The 10443-nt window shown below is 39.5% G+C and overlaps 1 pseudogene; it reads left to right on the top strand.

The window, feature by feature from the left end:
* The window catches only part of LOC114005450 (transcription initiation factor TFIID subunit 9B-like), a 21159-nt pseudogene extending 13401 nt beyond the window's left edge, over nucleotides 1-7758 (top strand).
* The last annotated feature ends 2685 nt before the right edge of the window (nucleotides 7759-10443 follow it).

Genomic DNA, 10443 nt, shown 5'->3' with positions numbered 1-10443 from the left:
TAATTGGTATCCCAGAAGGTGAAGAGACTCATAAGGGCATTAATAATCTATTCCATTAAATCCTGCAAGAAAACTTTCCAAACCTAGAGAGTCATTCAAAGATCCAATTCCAAGAAATACAAAGGATCCCAAATAGAATTAACCCAAAAAGATTTTCTCCAAGACACATTATAACCAGATTGACCAAAACCACAGACAAAAACAAGATACAAGATTGTCAAGAGAAATACGGCAAGTTACCTACAAAGGATATCCCATCAAGCTGACAGCGGATCTCTCACTGGAAACAATGTGAGGAAAAAATGTGAAAATATATTCAAACTGTTAAGGGAAAAGCAATCGAACCAAGGATACTATACCTGGCAAGATTATCCTTCATATGTGAAGAAAAGAAAAAAACATTCTCAGATAAACAAATCCTGAAAGCTTTTACCAACGCCAGACCAGATCTCCAAGAAGTTCTGCAGGAAGTGCTTTACCAGGAAAATTAAATACAGACACACAGAAATAAGAGTTCAAAGACTAAGAAAACGGCCAACTTAATCATGGGGACAAGTCTAAAGTTGAATATTATATCCCAGAATTTAATTGGGAAAATCGAACTACAACAGAAGATCGGCTAAGTACATGAGACTGAACTGGTGAAATAGTATTTTATGGCTTTTGACTAAAACATTGCTGATTTTCTTCTAGGCTTTGTTTTCCAGTTTTAAGGATTTTTGTCCTGTCTTGAGCTGTTGATAGGTGCATGTACCTACTATTTGAACAGAATCCCAACCTGTTTCCTGGCTTTAAGTTTTAAGCATATTTCCTTAGCATTTTTTTGATTTATTAAAGCTAAATCTGCTTTTCTTGACATTAAAAAAATAGTAAAAAATACATAATTAATGATTGTAGTAAACTACATAGCACATGTAGGTGCTACCTTAAAGTATATTCATTCTACTCAGAGTTTCATGCCTAAAGTCAGACATGTATTCATAGATATGTATATATCAGCACAGCTTGCTATTGAAAGTAGTTAGATTATTTAAGAAATTTTGAGAATCAATAAAACATGGGGGAAAAAAAGGAATGGAAAACAACTGTAAACACCTGAGATAGTGTGAGAGGAGGGTGGGAAATGGCAGAGGGTGAGAAATAGGGGGGAAAAATATATACATATCCATGTATATATGAAACTAGAAATGGAAAATTATTCACAATAACATGTATGATTAAGCTACTATGTAGCATATTCTGGATGGGAAATCACATTTTATATGCTGTGACAATGCTCAGTGAATGAATGTAAATTAATTAATTAAAAACAAAAAAATTTTAAAAATAAATAAAATTAAGTAAAATAAAAACAAAAACAACAACAACAACAAAAAAAAACTCACTCTGGGGACCAGCAGGTGGCATGGAGGTTAAGACACTGGACACTTTGACATGGCTGACCATGGTTTGCGTCCCGGACCTGGTGGCTTGCTTTCTCACTCTTCCCCCATGTGTGTGAGTCTATTTCTGGTCAAATTAAAATAAATGAATGAATAAAAAATAAAAATAAAAAAAACCCTCATTCTGGGCCCATGTGCATGCGTGCCCAAAATCCCAAGAGGAGAATGGAGAAGGGATTGTGGTGTGGCCATCTCCCTGGGTGATTTCTTGATTTCTGTCTCTCTGTCTCTGGTGACCACACACAACCGGTAGCAGAAATATCTCTAAAAGAAAAAAGAAAATTCAAAGCATGACTCCATGTTCATCCAATGGTCATCATACTAATCCTGACTGCCTACCATATAAACATCTACTTTTTGAAAAGAAAAGAACTTGTTTAAGACACTAATATCTGATATCTGATATATTCAGGTGGATTCTATAGAGCAGTGCTTATTTCTGGGAGGTGCTCCCTTTATTGTAAATTTCTAGCAGGCATTGGAAAAGATTTTTTTTTCATAGACCACAGATTAGTTTATTTTTAACACCCATCATGCCATGAATTCATAGGGAATAGGTTCCAGTAGCTCAGGCTCCTTTCCACTGGTTCTCACAAAGTGTGCTTCATTGGGTGGAGCAGGCTGGTGCGTTAGTTGAACCCAGGTACTTTTCTCTTTGGCTTCTTTCTTTTTCTTGACATTTTCCTTCACGTTTTAGGAAGCTATTTATGTTCTTAGAATGCTTAAGATGCTCAATACCCACATTCATTCTCTTGTCAAGAATCTTGCCCTTAACCTGTTTGTTCACAACAATGCCAACAGCATGCTGGGTAACATTGTAGACTCTTCCAGTTTTGCCAGGTAACATTTGTGGGGCATTCCTTTCTGAACAGTACCCATTCCCTTAAGGTCTACAATATCACCTTTCTTGTAGATTTGCATATATGTTGCCAAAGGAATCACTCCATGTTTTCAAAAAGGCCTAGAGAACATATATCGGGTGCCTCTCCTCTTTTTCTTTGTGTTTGTCATTTTGGTTAATTACTGGAAGGTGGCGGTTCTGGCCAAAAAAAAAAGGTAGGAAAGATTGTTACAGGTGTACCTTCTTTAGCCCATGCCCCATCCATAGCACTTGGCCTTCCCTGCTAAACTTCTCCTCCAGCTCCCTTACGCAGTGTGTTTTCTCAAAAGCAGAGACTCAGACAAAGATGGCATGTAGTTTACTTCAGATCACAGAAGTGAGGAAGTGGGAAAAATGAGGAGGGTGGAAGAAAGAATGAGGTCTACTGCAGTAGACCTCACTATGGTCAATGAGTACTGGCTCCCATCGGGACCTCCTGAAATGGGTTCGGAACACTTCCCAGAATTACATCAGAAAGACAGGACACTGTAGTATTTACCCACCAAATTCTAAGCTCGGTTGGCTCAGTTACCCCATGCTAAGTCCATTTTAGAAAGTATGGGCTTCCCCACACAGAGAAACTTTAGTGGCAGGAATTCTAAAGAGGGTGAAGTAAGATGCTGTCACCATGAGGTGACTCTGAGCTTGCCCAGAACTGCTCACTGCAGCTGCAAGCAGAAGTGGATGGAAGTAATGTGACACAGTTCTTATGCAAGGTTCTGACATCCATCAGCTTCCTCTTGTTTCTGTGGCAACTGTAACATTTCACACAGGAGATGAGTCCTGTAGCCTACTCTAACTCACCACCACAGCTTGAGCCAGGCTCTCAACTTTTGAATTTCATTTTTCCCTGAACTTTTTAATATTATGTTTTCCTGTTCCTGACTACTGTTTCATAATGAGTTTTCTTGGGCCAGCTAGTGCCCAAGAAAGTTAAGGTTGCTGAAGCCACATGGCCACCTGCGTGTTTTGAGTCCTGGACCTGGTGACTTGAGAAACATGCCAGGTGTGTATGATGGGTGCCCAAAATCTCAAAGGGAGGGAGAAATGGAGGAAAGAGGATTATGGCATGACTATCCCCTGGGGAGTAGGGCTACTTTCTTGCTTTCTCTCTCTCACTAATACACACACCCTCTGGCAAATTAAAAAAAAAAAAGGTTTCTCTTCCATTTTCCAGTCCTTACATTTGGGAAGTCCTCAAGTTTGTATCAATTCTGTCTCTTTTTTAAAACTATACCATCTCACTGAATTAGCTCATTTATTCTTATATCTTAATTACCATCCTAAAGAGATGATTCTCAAATCTTTTTTTTTTTAAATTTTGCCACAGGGTATGTGCACTTGTCATAGAGAGATAGGGACAGGAGGCGGGAGGGTGAGGGAGGGAAGAAAAATCAAGAAATCATCCCCCATGTGGCATGGGCATGCTGAAATCCCTTCTCTATTCTCCTTTCAGGATTTTGGCATGCACACACATGTACCCAGTGTGTTTTTCAAGTCACCAGGTCTGGGAGTTGAAACTTCCAGTTGGTCATGTGAGATCTAGCCACCTTAACCACCATACCACTGGCTGGCCCAATTCTCAAATCTTTGTCACCGATCTAGATCTGTCTGCTAACTTCCTAATCCAAACTTAGCATCCCCTATTAGACAGATGTAATTATACATATCATCAAACCTTACATTAAAAAAATTCTGTCTCATTATCTTTCTGCATCTCTGTATTTCCCTGTCTTAATTAATGGCATCTTCAACCTGACCTCATCCAACCTATAAACTCCAGCAGCATCTTTTTGTTTGTTTGTTTCTTCCAAGAGTCAGAGAGAAAGAGAGACAGTACTCCCCCCTCCCCGACCCCACCAAAAAGCCTTGATGCCACAATCCACCCCGAGTCTTCAGCTAGCCCCAGATCATGGGCAAGTGTGTGCCTGACATACTCAGGGAGGGCTCTAGTCTTAACAGGGAACCCTCCCATGTGGAACTGCCTTGAAGAGCATCGTGTTTTACCACTGCACCACTGTCTGGCCCCTCAGCAATATCTTTGACTTCTCCTTCTCACTCATACATTATGTCACTTGCATAATTTGGTTGATCTTACCTCATGTTTTAGGTCTACCATCTCCTTCCTGTTCTTATAGTTATTAACCTTATAGTCTCTTGTCTGAACTTCCACAAAAGCATCAATAATGGTTTCCTGCCTCTGGTTTCTCCCTTAGCCAAAGTTTAGGTTACAACAGCCAAGAAGTTCACAAGGTAGGTTATGAAAGCTTCTGTCTTTCCTCCCAAACTCCTAATTTCCTGGTACACAGAGGCAACCTCCTTCAATACTTTGGACTCTTAATATTTACTTCCTCTCTTTAAATAATATTCATATGCTACTTCTTGATATTTCTGTCACAAGCATTATGTAATGTTTCTACTCTACAGATGACAAGGGTTTAGCTGTCTTTCATAGACCTCAAAGCTCACCACAATCCATCCTTTCATCTTTTCAATAGAGCAATACCATAATTGTAGGTACACCAGTATTTACTGCTCACTGCATTGTGATATAAATGATGCTTACAGTTAACATGTACACCAGGATTACTTGTTCCTGCATGACACTGCATTTTTCTTTGTATTAATACTTATCTAGCTTTTCTCCCCTTTGCTTCGTTTTGTTTTTACCACTAATTTAACAGTAAACTCTTCCCTTATCTGGAAATCTGCTCATACACATGACATATTCTGTTTACCTGTTTTATCTTCCTGAGGAAATCTCCCCAGGAGCCTTCTGATCTGCTCTCATCTGAACTGGCTGGTTGCTCTCCCGGTGTGTTGTCATCCTGGGATTCTGCTTCACCAGCTCCTAGGGATTTCCTTTACCTCTCTGTGTGGTGTATTCCGTTGCCTGATTTCATTATCTTTTTATTCCCTTGGTTTATTCCCTGAGGTTTTTTTTTTTTTTAATTGCCAGAGGATGCATGGGCATACCATTTTTTTTTTAATTGCCAGAGGGTGCATGTGCATACCGGAAAGAGAAAAGAGACACAGACAGAAAGAGAAAAGGAGAGAGCACTCCCAATGGGGCATAGTCATGCCTTAGTCCCTTCTCTTCCATCTCTCCATCCGTTGGATTTGGGTTCTGCATTCACATGCACACAGCGTGTTCTATAAGCTGCTGGGACCAGGATTCAAATCATGTTTGGCCATGTGGTGTCCAGCTCCCTTAACCACTAGGCTACAAGGCTAACCCAATCCCCTGAGTTTTTTGTTTTGTTTTGTTTTTAAGGTGTTTGTCATAGGGCATATGCACTTGCTGGGAAGAGACAGACAGAGGGAAAGTGAGAAATCATCCCCTAGGAGGAAAGGGATCATGGCAATCCCTTCTCCATTCTCCTCTCAGGATTTCAGGCACATGAGCACGTGTGCCTGGCCTGATTCTCAAGCTGCCAGATGCGGGGCTCCAACAGCGTGGCTGGGAATACGGGGTCCAGTGCCTTGATCACCATGCCACCTTACACATCACCCCAATTCCCTGAGTTCTGATGGAGCATATCTCCAAGGAGTTTCCTGAGGAAGGATGCAATGTAGGAAAAATTTTCAACATCTTGCCTATTTAGTCTTATTTTGCTCTCACACTTGATCAACATTTTGTTTTAATATAGAATTTGGGTTGAAAACATTTTGACCTCTACATTTTTTTAGGCATTGCTTCAATGCCTTTTCACTTCCTGTGTTGTAAAAAACCGTAATGCCACTGGAATCGATTCTTTGCATGAACTTATTTTTGTTTTCTCTCATCAGTACTACTGTAGAATCTTTCTTTGAACCTAGTATTCTAAAATTTTACATTAATGTATGCTAGAGTGAGCTTATTTTCATTCATTGTTCTGGATCCTCATGGATCCTCTTAATCTGGAAGCTCAGATTTTTCAGATCTATAGAATTATATTGAGGCCAGCCAGTGGTGTGGTTAAGGTGGGTGGATCCCATGTAGCCAACTGCATGGTTTGAATCCCAGATGTGACAGCTTGAAAAACATGTCTAGCACGTATGCATGTGTGTCCAAAATCCTGAGAGTAGAACAGAGGGGAAGAAAGTGAGACATGACCATCCGCCTGCCCCCAGGGGGGATTCTTTCTTCTCCCCTCCCTGCCTCCTTTTCTTCCTCTGGCAAGCACACATACACTATAACACGTTTTTAAAAATTATATTGAATTATTAGTTTACTTTCTCTCTTCTCTCCAATTATTTAGATATTGGGTCCATCGGAGAGGCTCTCTAAATTTTTTTTTTTCAAGTTGGCCAGAAGGCACATGTAGAAAGAAACAGATCGAGAAAAACAGAGAGGGAGAAAGCATTCTCCAATGAGGTGTGATAACATACAACCCCTTCTCCTCCATTTCTCCATCCTGTTGGGATTCTGGCTGTGCGTACAAAAGCACCTGTGCTCAGCATGTTTTTCAGGCCACTAGGGCCAGGATTTGAACCTCTGTTGGCCATATGGACTCCAGCTTCACTTAACCACTATGCTATGGGGCTGGCCTAACACCTTCTAAGTTTTAAAAATCTTTCTTTCTCTATTTTTTATACTTGCTATATTTTTGCACTGGTCTTTGGAAAACATTTTCAAGTTTATTTTCCATCCTAAAGATTTTTATTTTCATGAGTTCCTTTTTTGTTTGTCAAATACTTTTTCATGAATGCAATATCTTCTTTCAACTCTGTGAGAATAGTATGATAGTTTTTGTTTTTAAGTTTTCTTCCCCTCTCTTCCTACCTGTTTAATGAAAGCAACACTGTCCTTCCAACTTTCTTTTTTAATTGTTAGTTTCTTTTGGTTTCTCTCATAAATGTTACAAGCTTTCCTCAAATTTTTGATGATCCCAGTGTGTCTGATCCTCATTAAGAGAGATGGGAGTCATGGTGATTAAGACAGTCGATCATACAAGGCCAACTGAGTGGTTCAAGTCCCAGACCTGGCAGCACAAGAAACACGCTGGGCACTTGTGTGTGCATGCCCCAAACCCCCAAAACAGGGGGAAATTAAGGAAAAGGAACTTCAGAGTGATCATGCCCCATGTGGGGTGTCCTCTCTCTCTTTCTCTCTCTGACTGAATGTGCCCTCTGGCAAAAAAAGAAAAAAAAAAAGAGGACAGAAATACATGAAGAAATGAATTGGAAACTGAGCATATAGACTGAGCTTGACAACTAGGAGTTTTTCTCTATGTCTTTAGATCTTTTCTCTGTACTATTCAGATTCTTCAAGGCTCTTTTCTGTCTTCTACCTATATGGATCAGCCTGATGCCTGTATTCTGGATGCCAAAAGCAGGATGAGGGGTGAGGATATGTGTCTCAATATTAATGATGTTTACTTTAACTTCATCCTGATCTACCCACCCCTGCCATCCAAATATGTAACCCCTGCCCTTCCCAGGAATAATCTCTAATCTCAAAATGGTCTTGGAAAGGGACAGCCAGCCTTGTGGGGTGAAAAGAGGTCTATCTAAGCCTAAATAAACTTTAAATCATTCTGTTATTGTTCACCATTCCAGTTTTACCTTAAACTTTCAGAGATACCTAAATGCCACCAATTCCCAAGGTTCTGTGAAGGTATTAATAATATTACTTTGGCTCCTAGTTTTCTTTATTATTGCCTTAGGATTTAACTTTCAGCCATATCAGTTACCCTCTTTACAGATATATTCCAGGTCTCCAAGTTCTGTTGCTGTTATCTCTTCTCTCAATTCATTTGATCTTCGGATTTATACTTTGAAAAATCCCTTTACTATCATTTTAGTGGAATTTGGGAGAGAGTGTTGCTAGATTCATGTGTTCAACTCAGACAGTGAACCAATAGTCTGTCAAACTTTGGAAGTCGTTATCATGTCACTCCATACCTCTTTCTCTTTTCTCAGTTCTATCTCAACTGGGTTTTAGTTTTCTAGGTTCTTCTATGGATTCAGGTCTTATACTTCATTTTATATAAAAGATTTAGTAAGTTCATTCACACTATAGTCTTAGACATGGTAGAGTTTGAAAGAGTTTACCAAGAGTATTTTAATAACTACTACATTTCTTATTCAACTTAAACCAATGGAATAAAGAAATAAAGTTCTAATTGAGGAATTTCAGGTATCCATTTTGAAGGCTAGGAGAAGCCTTTCTTATGTTTTCTCAAATTGGTTTGCTGAGGTAGGTCCAGCAGTGCCCAGAACAGACATCTAGAATATGAATTAGAAACAGGAATATCTGCTCAGTCACAATTCTGGTCCAACTTATATGTCTTGGAAACAAGGTATCAGGTAGATGAATCACTATGCTAAATATCAATATTAATCTAGAGCAAACATATATTTTATTATGTTTAGAGTAAGTATACAAAGATATGCATCATCAAATGCAAACAACTCTAAGCCTGTTTTAAACAGATCTCCTCGTACAATTAGTGGTTGTAAGGAATTATGAAAATATAAATTCTATATACATGCATGTCAATTAGGCCAAGAAAATAATTATGATTAGTAATATGACTAACCATCTTAAACTGTGAATAATAACAATAATAACAATAATAATAAACATTATGTGCTTTTGGTTGAAGCAGAGCTTATTAGCCAGAATTTGTTAAGGAGAACTTTTAGCACATAATTGAGGATGCCTGCAGCATTCTGGGGGTTAGTACCCAGAAGATTAACGCCCAAATTACCTGCTATTGAATATAACTGAATAAAAGCAATGAAAATAGTGGAGAAAAGAAGACAAGACTTAGGGTCTCCTCAGATCATGATTTCTGGCCCTGTTATTTCAACAAATACTATTACTACAGTATTAACAATAATGACAAATGCGAATGTATTTCTTACTGTGAACTGGGGACTGTTAGTGTTTTACATATATTAATTAATTCCCACAATAATGTCATGAGGTAGGTGTTATTTTCTCCCTTTTTACAGATGAGGAAGCTAAAGTACTAAGAGATTATTAATGTACTTGCCATGGCAAGAGGCAGAGCTGTCCTCTAAAACCACTCCGCAGTGCTGCTACTGATTCTGCCCTTTTCCTGTGTTCAACTAATTCAGTTACAAACATTTATTTTTACCACTGGTTGGTTATGCAAAACAGTCTGCCTTCATCTCTTTCTTTCATCTCTTTCTCTCTCTCTCTTTCTGTCTTTCTTTCTTTCTTCCATCAGTAGTATGTGCCCTCCACAAAAAGAGACAGAGGACAGAGAGGAAAGAAGAGAAAGCACCCTCCATGCGGAATGGTCAGGCTTCAATCCCTTCTCCTCCACCTCTTCACTTTGTTGGGATTTGGGCCACAAATTCAGGAGCTGGGCTTGTTTCACAAACCATCAGATCTGACCCCCACCTGCAGAACTGGCCAGGTGGGAGCTGACTGCCTCAACCACCAGGGTTGGTTAGGAGGCCTAATTCTCATTTTACAAAGAACTTAAAGGGCAAAACACCAATACTATCATCAAGGAGAAAAAGTTCTCAAGGAGTCAAACATCTTCACACTTTGTATCAACCCACCCTAAAATATGCCAGGCTTCGCTGTGTTTCCTCAGGGCCTGACTAATACAGTGTTACAGAGGATTTGAAGACACTTCCTTCCAAGTGCTTACATTGTAGCTCACTTATCTGTCCTAGGCATTGGTATGAACTAGAATTTCTTCTGATTCTGTCCTTCACTGTTTTCTAGTATCACCTGATAACTGGGTGGAAAACGCTATACTGAATCTCAGCCCCTAACTGTGGGACACGTAGTAACCAAACCACCATACCACCGTGCCAATGTGGCACTTCCTATTTTAATACTGAATAATCTTATTAACAATATGTTCTACAGTTAGCAAAGCCAGTTCACCTGCCTTCGTTGCATGGCTCAAATTCTGGGCATTTATTCGTGTCCATTTTTCCTTCAGGAATACTGTTTATTCTTTGCAGTCTTCCAAATCTGTCCTTTAAAGACAAGCCTTTGGATATTGTATACATAAACGGATGGCTTCAGTTCCTACAAAATCAGTATTTCCACGGGAGAAACAACACTGTGAGAACGGTCCAACTGTAAAAACACAAGAAGGCTGGAGTCTGAGGTGCCCTGGCCTGGGCAGGGCGGAGGCCGCCTCGGGA

The sequence above is a fragment of the Tupaia chinensis genome, unplaced genomic scaffold, assembly GCF_000334495.1.
Source record: "Tupaia chinensis unplaced genomic scaffold, TupChi_1.0 Scaffold143797_1, whole genome shotgun sequence".
NCBI classification, from domain to species: Eukaryota; Metazoa; Chordata; class Mammalia; order Scandentia; family Tupaiidae; genus Tupaia; species Tupaia belangeri.
This window is presented reverse-complemented; position numbering and strand designations above follow the sequence as displayed.